Source organism: Sebastes fasciatus, chromosome 1 (assembly GCF_043250625.1).
Source record: "Sebastes fasciatus isolate fSebFas1 chromosome 1, fSebFas1.pri, whole genome shotgun sequence".
Taxonomy (NCBI): Eukaryota; Metazoa; Chordata; class Actinopteri; order Perciformes; family Sebastidae; genus Sebastes; species Sebastes fasciatus.
In genome coordinates this window covers 41,512,987-41,526,781 of record NC_133795.1, presented here as the reverse complement: position 1 = coordinate 41,526,781, position 13,795 = coordinate 41,512,987, and the positions used below count along the sequence as shown (strand labels likewise).

Genomic DNA, 13,795 nt, shown 5'->3' with positions numbered 1-13,795 from the left:
CAGGATAGATCTACTCACAACAAAGGAGTTGATTTTCCGCAGCAAATGAATTCTCTGTTGGCTTCGTTTAACAATGGACTCAGTGTTTACATCGAACTTGAGATGAGAGTCAAACACTGTGCCCAGGTACTTATAAGAGTCCACGATGTCAACATCCTCGCCATGAATTATACTCTGAGTGGGATTAATCTTGTTTTTCCTAAAGTCAATCACAAGTTCTTTAGTTTTTGAGACATTAAGATCAAGATAATTTTTGTCACACCACTCGACAAAGGCAGGAAGAGCACAGCCATGATCTGACTCTGCCCCCTGTAGGAGCGACAGGAGTGCAGTGTCGTCTGAAAATTTCACTAATAAGCTGCCCTCCTTAGAAGACCTGCAGCTATCTGTGTACAAAATAAAAAGCAATGGCGAAAGGACGCAGCCTTGCGGAGAACCTGTATTAGAGACCGAGGTATTAGACATAATACCTCGTATTTTATGACAATCATTTTTTATGACAATCATTTTTTTTTAAAGATAAAAACAAATACAGATTAATACCAACCACATTCTTGAAAAGAAGCATTATTTTGAAGAAAAAAAGATTTATGTAACAAATAACCAACTGAGTAGAGATTGTCAACTGTGACTGTATTGTAGTAACACGCTTCAAATGTCAACCCAAACTAGCCAAATTTTTCAGAATGTGTGACAACATCAAAGGACGATGACATCACATCAAAGGACGATGACATCACTGTAATACATAAAACGATATGTATGAATATTCGAAATGGTATATGAAAAACTAAATTTATTAAATTCTTATGTTGTTCACCCAGGGCGAGGCTCAGCCATTGCACTGCGGTTGTGCTGACCCCTGTGAATTCCCCAAATGTGGGAATCTCAACTGCATAATTTCTGGTAGTGGGGGACTGCGTTCGTGCTCTCCCCTGATCATTATGTCCAAGTTAAATGAAAGGAGTCCTCGGCTGCGATGGACTTAAATGTGCTGCGCAGCATGCTAATATCCAGCTTCCTAGTCAGTGTGATTGCGGCAATGTTCATTCTGAGGCCTTTGGATACTTTTGCAGTATGTCCAGAAAAGTGGCAGTGTTGCTGTGCAGCAGTGACTGGTGTACGTTGTGAACCTGTGTGTTGAGCAATGCCAGTTGCATCCAACTCAAATTTACCTGGCAGGGGAGATACAATGATCAAGTATTTTATGACAATCATTTTTTTTTAAAGATAAAAACAAATACATATTAATACCAACGACATTCTTGAAAAGAAGCATTATTTTGAAGAAAAAATGATTTATGTAACAAATAACCAACTGAGTAGAGATTGTCAACTGTGACTGTATTGTAGTAACACTTTTCAAGTGTCAACCCAAACTAGCCAAATTTTTCAGAATGTGTGACAACATCAAAGGACGATGACATCACATCAAAGGACGATGACATCACTGTAATACATAAAACGATATGTATGAATATTCGAAATGGTATATGAAAAACTAAATTTATTAAATTCTTATGTTGTTCACCCAGGGCGAGGCTCAGCCATTGCACTCCGGTTGTGCTAACCCCTGTGAATTCCCCAAATGTGGGAATCTCAACTGCATAATTTCTGGTAGTGGGGGACTGCGTTCGCGCTCTCCCCTGATCATTATGTCCAAGTTAAATGAAAGGAGTCCTCGGCTGCGATGGACTTAAATGTGCTGCGCAGCATGCTAATATCCAGCTCCCTAGTCAGTGTGATTGCGGCAATGTTCATTCTGAGGCCTTTGGATACTTTTGCAGTATGTCCAGAAAAGTGGCAGTGTTGCTGTGCAGCAGTGACTGGTGTACGTTGTGAACCTGTGTGTTGAGCAATGCCAGTTGTATCCAACTCAAATTTACCTGGCAGGGGAGATACAATGATCAAGTACAGATACAGATACACATACAGAGAGCATTATTTATCCCCGAAGGGCAATTCAGTTTCTGCAGTCCACCGAAACATATACACACATTCATACTGCACAATCATCATTGACAGAGGGAACACAGTAGGTGGCATATGGGTAGGTGCAGAACAATAAAAGTACAAGATTAAAAATTAAAAATCTTCGCAATAAAAACAATGAATACAAGAATAAAAACGAGACGAGATAAAAGAATAACGGAATAAATAAATAATTAGAATAGAATAAAGTGCCAAGAGTATTTGCACATCGCAAATTGTATTCCAAGAATGTACCTAATGCAAACACAGACAACCGTTATGTGGTTAGTGCAAAATAATTGTACATTCAAAGTAAATAAAACATTTTTTGTTGTCGTTCATTCATGATAGTTACTCTGCGTTCAGCAGTGTAATGGCGGAAGGAATGAATGACTTGGAGTAGCGGTTTGTCTTTCTGTGAGGCGGCAGATAGCGCCGTCCTGAAGGCAGTAGTGTGAACTCACTAGACAGGATTTGGTTGTGATTAATAATGTTTTTGGCCTTCTGGAGGACACGTTTCTCCCAGAGAGAGTTTAAGTTGCTCTGCTGGGCTCCGATGATTTTGGAGCAGACTTTCACAATGTTATTTAGGCAATTCCTGTCCTTCATAGACAAACCGTTAAACCAGCAAATAAATGAAAAGGTTAAAAGGCTCTCAACATATGACAAGTAGACAGTGCACAGGATAGATCTACTCACAACAAAGGAGTTGATTTTCCGCAGCAAATGAATTCTCTGTTGGCTTCGTTTAACAATGGACTCAGTGTTTACATCGAACTTGAGATGAGAGTCAAACACTGTGCCCAGGTACTTATAAGAGTCCACGATGTCAACATCCTCGCCATGAATTATACTCTGAGTGGGATTAATCTTGTTTTTCCTAAAGTCAATCACAAGTTCTTTAGTTTTTGAGACATTAAGATCAAGATAATTTTTGTCACACCACTTGACAAAGGCAGGAAGAGCACAGCCATGATCTGACTCTGCCCCCTGTAGGAGCGACAGGAGTGCAGTGTCGTCTGAAAATTTCACTAATAAGCTGCCCTCCTTAGAAGACCTGCAGCTATCTGTGTACAAAATAAAAAGCAATGGCGAAAGGACGCAGCCTTGCGGAGAACCTGTATTAGAGACCGAGGTATTAGACATAATACCTCGTATTTTATGACAATCATTTTTTATGACAATCATTTTTTTTTAAAGATAAAAACAAATACAGATTAATACCAACCACATTCTTGAAAAGAAGCATTATTTTGAAGAAAAAAAGATTTATGTAACAAATAACCAACTGAGTAGAGATTGTCAACTGTGACTGTATTGTAGTAACACGCTTCAAGTGTCAACCCAAACTAGCCAAATTTTTCAGAATGTGTGACAACATCAAAGGACGATGACATCACATCAAAGGACGATGACATCACTGTAATACATAAAACGATATGTATGAATATTCGAAATGGTATATGAAAAACTAAATTTATTAAATTCTTATGTTGTTCACCCAGGGCGAGGCTCAGCCATTGCACTCCGGTTGTGCTGACCCCTGTGAATTCCCCAAATGTGGGAATCTCAACTGCATAATTTCTGGTAGTGGGGGACTGCGTTCGCGCTCTCCCCTGATCATTATGTCCAAGTTAAATGAAAGGAGTCCTCGGCTGCGATGGACTTAAATGTGCTGCGCAGCATGCTAATATCCAGCTTCCTAGTCAGTGTGATTGCGGCAATGTTCATTCTGAGGCCTTTGGATACTTTTGCAGTATGTCCAGAAAAGTGGCAGTGTTGCTGTGCAGCAGTGACTGGTGTACGTTGTGAACCTGTGTGTTGAGCAATGCCAGTTGCATCCAACTCAAATTTACCTGGCAGGGGAGATACAATGATCAAGTACAGATACAGATACACATACAGAGAGCATTATTTATCCCCGAAGGGCAATTCAGTTTCTGCAGTCCACCGAAACATATACACACATTCATACTGCACAATCATCATTGACAGAGGGAACACAGTAGGTGGCATATGGGTAGGTGCAGAACAATAAAAGTACAAGATTAAAAATTAAAAATCTTCGCAATAAAAACAATGAATACAAGAATAAAAACGAGACAAGATAAAAGAATAACGGAATAAATAAATAATTAGAATAGAATAAAGTGCCAAGAGTATTTGCACATCGCAAATTGTATTCCAAGAATGTAGCTAATGCAAACACAGACAACCGTTATGTGGTTAGTGCAAAATAATTGTACATTCAAAGTAAATAAAACATTTTTTGTTGTCGTTCATTCATGATAGTTACTCTGCGTTCAGCAGTGTAATGGCGGAAGGAATGAATGACTTGGAGTAGCGGTTTGTCTTTCTGTGAGGCGGCAGATAGCGCCGTCCTGAAGGCAGTAGTGTGAACTCACTAGACAGGATTTGGTTGTGATTAATAATGTTTTTGGCCTTCTGGAGGACACGTTTCTCCCAGAGAGAGTTTAAGTTGCTCTGCTGGGCTCCGATGATTTTGGAGCAGACTTTCACAATGTTATTTAGGCAATTCCTGTCCTTCATAGACAAACCGTTAAACCAGCAAATAAATGAAAAGGTTAAAAGGCTCTCAACATATGACAAGTAGACAGTGCACAGGATAGATCTACTCACAACAAAGGAGTTGATTTTCCGCAGCAAATGAATTCTCTGTTGGCTTCGTTTAACAATGGACTCAGTGTTTACATCGAACTTGAGATGAGAGTCAAACACTGTGCCCAGGTACTTATAAGAGTCCACGATGTCAACATCCTCGCCATGAATTATACTCTGAGTGGGATTAATCTTGTTTTTCCTAAAGTCAATCACAAGTTCTTTAGTTTTTGAGACATTAAGATCAAGATCATTTTTGTCACACCACTCGACAAAGGCAGGAAGAGCACAGCCATGATCTGACTCTGCCCCCTGTAGGAGCGACAGGAGTGCAGTGTCGTCTGAAAATTTCACTAATAAGCTGCCCTCCTTAGAAGACCTGCAGCTATCTGTGTACAAAATAAAAAGCAATGGCGAAAGGACGCAGCCTTGCGGAGAACCTGTATTAGAGACCGAGGTATTAGACATAATACCTCGTATTTTATGACAATCATTTTTTATGACAATCATTTTTTTTTAAAGATAAAAACAAATACAGATTAATACCAACCACATTCTTGAAAAGAAGCATTATTTTGAAGAAAAAAAGATTTATGTAACAAATAACCAACTGAGTAGAGATTGTCAACTGTGACTGTATTGTAGTAACACGCTTCAAGTGTCAACCCAAACTAGCCAAATTTTTCAGAATGTGTGACAACATCAAAGGACGATGAAATCACATCAAAGGACGATGACATCACTGTAATACATAAAACGATATGTATGAATATTCGAAATGGTATATGAAAAACTAAATTTATTAAATTCTTATGTTGTTCACCCAGGGCGAGGCTCAGCCATTGCACTCCGGTTGTGCTGACCCCTGTGAATTCCCCAAATGTGGGAATCTCAACTGCATAATTTCTGGTAGTGGGGGACTGCGTTCGCGCTCTCCCCTGATCATTATGTCCAAGTTAAATGAAAGGAGTCCTCGGCTGCGATGGACTTAAATGTGCTGCGCAGCATGCTAATATCCAGCTTCCTAGTCAGTGTGATTGCGGCAATGTTCATTCTGAGGCCTTTGGATACTTTTGCAGTATGTCCAGAAAAGTGGCAGTGTTGCTGTGCAGCAGTGACTGGTGTACGTTGTGAACCTGTGTGTTGAGCAATGCCAGTTGCATCCAACTCAAATTTACCTGGCAGGGGAGATACAATGATCAAGTACAGATACAGATACACATACAGAGAGCACTGTTTATCCCCGAAAGGCAATTCAGTTTCTGCAGTCCACCGAAACATATACACACATTCATACTGCACAATCATCATTGACAGAGGGAACACAGTAGGTGGCATATGGGTAGGTGCAGAACAATAAAAGTACAAGATTAAAAATTAAAAATCTTCGCAATAAAAACAATGAATACAAGAATAAAAACGAGACAAGATAAAAGAATAACGGAATAAATAAATAATTAGAATAGAATAAAGTGCCAAGAGTATTTGCACATCGCAAATTGTATTCCAAGAATGTAGCTAATGCAAACACAGACAACCGTTATGTGGTTAGTGCAAAATAATTGTACATTCAAAGTAAATAAAACATTTTTTGTTGTCGTTCATTCATGATAGTTACTCTGCGTTCAGCAGTGTAATGGCGGAAGGAATGAATGACTTGGAGTAGCGGTTTGTCTTTCTGTGAGGCGGCAGATAGCGCCGTCCTGAAGGCAGTAGTGTGAACTCACTAGACAGGATTTGGTTGTGATTAATAATGTTTTTGGCCTTCTGGAGGACACGTTTCTCCCAGAGAGAGTTTAAGTTGCTCTGCTGGGCTCCGATGATTTTGGAGCAGACTTTCACAATGTTATTTAGGCAATTCCTGTCCTTCATAGACAAACCGTTAAACCAGCAAATAAATGAAAAGGTTAAAAGGCTCTCAACATATGACAAGTAGACAGTGCACAGGATAGATCTACTCACAACAAAGGAGTTGATTTTCCGCAGCAAATGAATTCTCTGTTGGCTTCGTTTAACAATGGACTCAGTGTTTACATCGAACTTGAGATGAGAGTCAAACACTGTGCCCAGGTACTTATAAGAGTCCACGATGTCAACATCCTCGCCATGAATTATACTCTGAGTGGGATTAATCTTGTTTTTCCTAAAGTCAATCACAAGTTCTTTAGTTTTTGAGACATTAAGATCAAGATCATTTTTGTCACACCACTCGACAAAGGCAGGAAGAGCACAGCCATGATCTGACTCTGCCCCCTGTAGGAGCGACAGGAGTGCAGTGTCGTCTGAAAATTTCACTAATAAGCTGCCCTCCTTAGAAGACCTGCAGCTATCTGTGTACAAAATAAAAAGCAATGGCGAAAGGACGCAGCCTTGCGGAGAACCTGTATTAGAGACCGAGGTATTAGACATAATACCTCGTATTTTATGACAATCATTTTTTATGACAATCATTTTTTTTTAAAGATAAAAACAAATACAGATTAATACCAACCACATTCTTGAAAAGAAGCATTATTTTGAAGAAAAAAAGTTTTATGTAACAAATAACCAACTGAGTAGAGATTGTCAACTGTGACTGTATTGTAGTAACACGCTTCAAGTGTCAACCCAAACTAGCCAAATTTTTCAGAATGTGTGACAACATCAAAGGACGATGACATCACATCAAAGGACGATGACATCACTGTAATACATAAAACGATATGTATGAATATTCGAAATGGTATATGAAAAACTAAATTTATTAAATTCTTATGTTGTTCACCCAGGGCGAGGCTCAGCCATTGCACTCCGGTTGTGCTGACCCCTGTGAATTCCCCAAATGTGGGAATCTCAACTGCATAATTTCTGGTAGTGGGGGACTGCGTTCGCGCTCTCCCCTGATCATTATGTCCAAGTTAAATGAAAGGAGTCCTCGGCTGCGATGGACTTAAATGTGCTGCGCAGCATGCTAATATCCAGCTTCCTAGTCAGTGTGATTGCGGCAATGTTCATTCTGAGGCCTTTGGATACTTTTGCAGTATGTCCAGAAAAGTGGCAGTGTTGCTGTGCAGCAGTGACTGGTGTACGTTGTGAACCTGTGTGTTGAGCAATGCCAGTTGCATCCAACTCAAATTTACCTGGCAGGGGAGATACAATGATCAAGTACAGATACAGATACACATACAGAGAGCATTATTTATCCCCGAAGGGCAATTCAGTTTCTGCAGTCCACCGAAACATATACACACATTCATACTGCACAATCATCATTGACAGAGGGAACACAGTAGGTGGCATATGGGTAGGTGCAGAACAATAAAAGTACAAGATTAAAAATTAAAAATCTTCGCAATAAAAACAATGAATACAAGAATAAAAACGAGACAAGATAAAAGAATAACGGAATAAATAAATAATTAGAATAGAATAAAGTGCCAAGAGTATTTGCATATCGCAAATTGTATTCCAAGAATGTACCTAATGCAAACACAGACAACCGTTATGTGGTTAGTGCAAAATAATTGTACATTCAAAGTAAATAAAACATTTTTTGTTGTCGTTCATTCATGATAGTTACTCTGCGTTCAGCAGTGTAATGGCGGAAGGAATGAATGACTTGGAGTAGCGGTTTGTCTTTCTGTGAGGCGGCAGATAGCGCCGTCCTGAAGGCAGTAGTGTGAACTCACTAGACAGGATTTGGTTGTGATTAATAATGTTTTTGGCCTTCTGGAGGACACGTTTCTCCCAGAGAGAGTTTAAGTTGCTCTGCTGGGCTCCGATGATTTTGGAGCAGACTTTCACAATGTTATTTAGGCAATTCCTGTCCTTCATAGACAAACCGTTAAACCAGCAAATAAATGAAAAGGTTAAAAGGCTCTCAACATATGACAAGTAGACAGTGCACAGGATAGATCTACTCACAACAAAGGAGTTGATTTTCCGCAGCAAATGAATTCTCTGTTGGCTTCGTTTAACAATGGACTCAGTGTTTACATCGAACTTGAGATGAGAGTCAAACACTGTGCCCAGGTACTTATAAGAGTCCACGATGTCAACATCCTCGCCATGAATTATACTCTGAGTGGGATTAATCTTGTTTTTCCTAAAGTCAATCACAAGTTCTTTAGTTTTTGAGACATTAAGATCAAGATCATTTTTGTCACACCACTCGACAAAGGCAGGAAGAGCACAGCCATGATCTGACTCTGCCCCCTGTAGGAGCGACAGGAGTGCAGTGTCGTCTGAAAATTTCACTAATAAGCTGCCCTCCTTAGAAGACCTGCAGCTATCTGTGTACAAAATAAAAAGCAATGGCGAAAGGACGCAGCCTTGCGGAGAACCTGTATTAGAGACCGAGGTATTAGACATAATACCTCGTATTTTATGACAATCATTTTTTATGACAATCATTTTTTTTTAAAGATAAAAACAAATACAGATTAATACCAACCACATTCTTGAAAAGAAGCATTATTTTGAAGAAAAAAAGTTTTATGTAACAAATAACCAACTGAGTAGAGATTGTCAACTGTGACTGTATTGTAGTAACACGCTTCAAGTGTCAACCCAAACTAGCCAAATTTTTCAGAATGTGTGACAACATCAAAGGACGATGACATCACATCAAAGGACGATGACATCACTGTAATACATAAAACGATATGTATGAATATTCGAAATGGTATATGAAAAACTAAATTTATTAAATTCTTATGTTGTTCACCCAGGGCGAGGCTCAGCCATTGCACTCCGGTTGTGCTGACCCCTGTGAATTCCCCAAATGTGGGAATCTCAACTGCATAATTTCTGGTAGTGGGGGACTGCGTTCGCGCTCTCCCCTGATCATTATGTCCAAGTTAAATGAAAGGAGTCCTCGGCTGCGATGGACTTAAATGTGCTGCGCAGCATGCTAATATCCAGCTTCCTAGTCAGTGTGATTGCGGCAATGTTCATTCTGAGGCCTTTGGATACTTTTGCAGTATGTCCAGAAAAGTGGCAGTGTTGCTGTGCAGCAGTGACTGGTGTACGTTGTGAACCTGTGTGTTGAGCAATGCCAGTTGCATCCAACTCAAATTTACCTGGCAGGGGAGATACAATGATCAAGTACAGATACAGATACACATACAGAGAGCATTATTTATCCCCGAAGGGCAATTCAGTTTCTGCAGTCCACCGAAACATATACACACATTCATACTGCACAATCATCATTGACAGAGGGAACACAGTAGGTGGCATATGGGTAGGTGCAGAACAATAAAAGTACAAGATTAAAAATTAAAAATCTTCGCAATAAAAACAATGAATACAAGAATAAAAACGAGACAAGATAAAAGAATAACGGAATAAATAAATAATTAGAATAGAATAAAGTGCCAAGAGTATTTGCATATCGCAAATTGTATTCCAAGAATGTACCTAATGCAAACACAGACAACCGTTATGTGGTTAGTGCAAAATAATTGTACATTCAAAGTAAATAAAACATTTTTTGTTGTCGTTCATTCATGATAGTTACTCTGCGTTCAGCAGTGTAATGGCGGAAGGAATGAATGACTTGGAGTAGCGGTTTGTCTTTCTGTGAGGCGGCAGATAGCGCCGTCCTGAAGGCAGTAGTGTGAACTCACTAGACAGGATTTGGTTGTGATTAATAATGTTTTTGGCCTTCTGGAGGACACGTTTCTCCCAGAGAGAGTTTAAGTTGCTCTGCTGGGCTCCGATGATTTTGGAGCAGACTTTCACAATGTTATTTAGGCAATTCCTGTCCTTCATAGACAAACCGTTAAACCAGCAAATAAATGAAAAGGTTAAAAGGCTCTCAACATATGACAAGTAGACAGTGCACAGGATAGATCTACTCACAACAAAGGAGTTGATTTTCCGCAGCAAATGAATTCTCTGTTGGCTTCGTTTAACAATGGACTCGGTGTTTACATCGAACTTGAGATGAGAGTCAAACACTGTGCCCAGGTACTTATAAGAGTCCACGATGTCAACATCCTCGCCATGAATTATACTCTGAGTGGGATTAATCTTGTTTTTCCTAAAGTCAATCACAAGTTCTTTAGTTTTTGAGACATTAAGATCAAGATCATTTTTGTCACACCACTCGACAAAGGCAGGAAGAGCACAGCCATGATCTGACTCTGCCCCCTGTAGGAGCGACAGGAGTGCAGTGTCGTCTGAAAATTTCACTAATAAGCTGCCCTCCTTAGAAGACCTGCAGCTATCTGTGTACAAAATAAAAAGCAATGGCGAAAGGACGCAGCCTTGCGGAGAACCTGTATTAGAGACCGAGGTATTAGACATAATACCTCGTATTTTATGACAATCATTTTTTATGACAATCATTTTTTTTTAAAGATAAAAACAAATACAGATTAATACCAACCACATTCTTGAAAAGAAGCATTATTTTAAAGAAAAAATTATTTATGTAACAAATAACCAACTGAGTAGAGATTGTCAACTGTGACTGTATTGTAGTAACACGCTTCAAGTGTCAACCCAAACTAGCCAAATTTTTCAGAATGTGTGACAACATCAAAGGACGATGACATCACATCAAAGGACGATGACATCACTGTAATACATAAAACGATATGTATGAATATTCGAAATGGTATATGAAAAACTAAATTTATTAAATTCTTATGTTGTTCACCCAGGGCGAGGCTCAGCCATTGCACTCCGGTTGTGCTGACCCCTGTGAATTCCCCAAATGTGGGAATCTCAACTGCATAATTTCTGGTAGTGGGGGACTGCGTTCGCGCTCTCCCCTGATCATTATGTCCAAGTTAAATGAAAGGAGTCCTCGGCTGCGATGGACTTTAATGTGCTGCGCAGCATGCTAATATCCAGCTTCCTAGTCAATGTGATTGCGGCAATGTTCATTCTGAGGCCTTTGGATACTTTTGCAGTATGTCCAGAAAAGTGGCAGTGTTGCTGTGCAGCAGTGACTGGTGTACGTTGTGAACCTGTGTGTTGAGCAATGCCAGTTGCATCCAACTCAAATTTACCTGGCAGGGGAGATACAATGATCAAGTACAGATACAGATACACATACAGAGAGCTTTCTTTATCCCCGAAGGGCAATTCAGTTTCTGCAGTCCACCGAAACATATACACACATTCATACTGCACAATCATCATTGACAGAGGGAACACAGTAGGTGGCATATGGGTAGGTGCAGAACAATAAAAGTACAAGATTAAAAATTAAAAATCTTCGCAATAAAAACAATGAATACAAGAATAAAAACGAGACGAGATAAAAGAATAACGGAATAAATAAATAATTAGAATAGAATAAAGTGCCAAGAGTATTTGCATATCGCAAATTGTATTCCAAGAATGTACCTAATGCAAACACAGACAACCGTTATGTGGTTAGTGCAAAATAATTGTACATTCAAAGTAAATAAAACATTTTTTGTTGTCGTTCATTCATGATAGTTACTCTGCGTTCAGCAGTGTAATGGCGGAAGGAATGAATGACTTGGAGTAGCGGTTTGTCTTTCTGTGAGGCGGCAGATAGCGCCGTCCTGAAGGCAGTAGTGTGAACTCACTAGACAGGATTTGGTTGTGATTAATAATGTTTTTGGCCTTCTGGAGGACACGTTTCTCCCAGAGAGAGTTTAAGTTGCTCTGCTGGGCTCCGATGATTTTGGAGCAGACTTTCACAATGTTATTTAGGCAATTCCTGTCCTTCATAGACAAACCGTTAAACCAGCAAATAAATGAAAAGGTTAAAAGGCTCTCAACATATGACAAGTAGACAGTGCACAGGATAGATCTACTCACAACAAAGGAGTTGATTTTCCGCAGCAAATGAATTCTCTGTTGGCTTCGTTTAACAATGGACTCGGTGTTTACATCGAACTTGAGATGAGAGTCAAACACTGTGCCCAGGTACTTATAAGAGTCCACAATGTCAACATCCTCGCCATGAATTATACTCTGAGTGGGATTAATCTTGTTTTTCCTAAAGTCAATCACAAGTTCTTTAGTTTTTGAGACATTAAGATCAAGATCATTTTTGTCACACCACTCGACAAAGGCAGGAAGAGCACAGCCATGATCTGACTCTGCCCCCTGTAGGAGCGACAAGAGTGCAGTGTCGTCTGAAAATTTCACTAATAAGCTGCCCTCCTTAGAAGACCTGCAGCTATCTGTGTACAAAATAAAAAGCAATGGCGAAAGGACGCAGCCTTGCGGAGAACCTGTATTAGAGACCGAGGTATTAGACATAATACCTCGTATTTTATGACAATCATTTTTTATGACAATCATTTTTTTTTAAAGATAAAAACAAATAAAGATTAATACCAACCACATTCTTGAAAAGAAGCATTATTTTGAAGAAAAAAAGATTTATGTAACAAATAACCAACTGAGTAGAGATTGTCAACTGTGACTGTATTGTAGTAACACGCTTCAAGTGTCAACCCAAACTAGCCAAATTTTTCAGAATGTGTGACAACATCAAAGGACGATGACATCACATCAAAGGACGATGACATCACTGTAATACATAAAACGATATGTATGAATATTCGAAATGGTATATGAAAAACTAAATTTATTAAATTCTTATGTTGTTCACCCAGGGCGAGGCTCAGCCATTGCACTCCGGTTGTGCTGACCCCTGTGAATTCCCCAAATGTGGGAATCTCAACTGCATAATTTCTGGTAGTGGGGGACTGCGTTCGCGCTCTCCCCTGATCATTATGTCCAAGTTAAATGAAAGGAGTCCTCGGCTGCGATGGACTTAAATGTGCTGCGCAGCATGCTAATATCCAGCTTCCTAGTCAGTGTGATTGCGGCAATGTTCATTTTGAGGCCTTTGGATACTTTTGCAGTATGTCCAGAAAAGTGGCAGTGTTGCTGTGCAGCAGTGACTGGTGTACGTTGTGAACCTGTGTGTTGAGCAATGCCAGTTGCATCCAACTCAAATTTACTTGGCAGGGGAGATACAATGATCAAGTATTTTATGACAATAATTTTTTTTTAAAGATAAAAACAAATACAGATTAATACCAACCACATTCTTGAAAAGAAGCATTATTTTGAAGAAAAAAAGATTTATGTAACAAATAACCAACTGAGTAGAGATTGTCAACTGTGACTGTATTGTAGTAACACGCTTCAAGTGTCAACCCAAACTAGCCAAATTTTTCAGAATGTGTGACAACATCAAAGGACGATGACATCACATCAAAGG

General features: G+C 39.5%; 8 pseudogenes; all 8 read left to right on the top strand.

Annotated features, from left to right (window-relative positions):
* Positions 1–803: 803 nt before the first annotated feature.
* On the top strand, positions 804–938 carry LOC141778818 (U1 spliceosomal RNA; annotated as a pseudogene).
* A 576-nt stretch (positions 939–1,514) lies between these two features.
* LOC141778778 (U1 spliceosomal RNA) lies at positions 1,515–1,649 on the top strand (annotated as a pseudogene).
* A 1,806-nt stretch (positions 1,650–3,455) lies between these two features.
* Positions 3,456–3,590, top strand: LOC141778658 (U1 spliceosomal RNA; annotated as a pseudogene).
* Positions 3,591–5,396: 1,806 nt separating this feature from the next.
* On the top strand, positions 5,397–5,531 carry LOC141778652 (U1 spliceosomal RNA; annotated as a pseudogene).
* Positions 5,532–7,337: 1,806 nt separating this feature from the next.
* LOC141778644 (U1 spliceosomal RNA) lies at positions 7,338–7,472 on the top strand (annotated as a pseudogene).
* A 1,806-nt stretch (positions 7,473–9,278) lies between these two features.
* LOC141778639 (U1 spliceosomal RNA) lies at positions 9,279–9,413 on the top strand (annotated as a pseudogene).
* A 1,806-nt stretch (positions 9,414–11,219) lies between these two features.
* LOC141778632 (U1 spliceosomal RNA) lies at positions 11,220–11,354 on the top strand (annotated as a pseudogene).
* A 1,806-nt stretch (positions 11,355–13,160) lies between these two features.
* On the top strand, positions 13,161–13,295 carry LOC141778623 (U1 spliceosomal RNA; annotated as a pseudogene).
* The last annotated feature ends 500 nt before the right edge of the window (positions 13,296–13,795 follow it).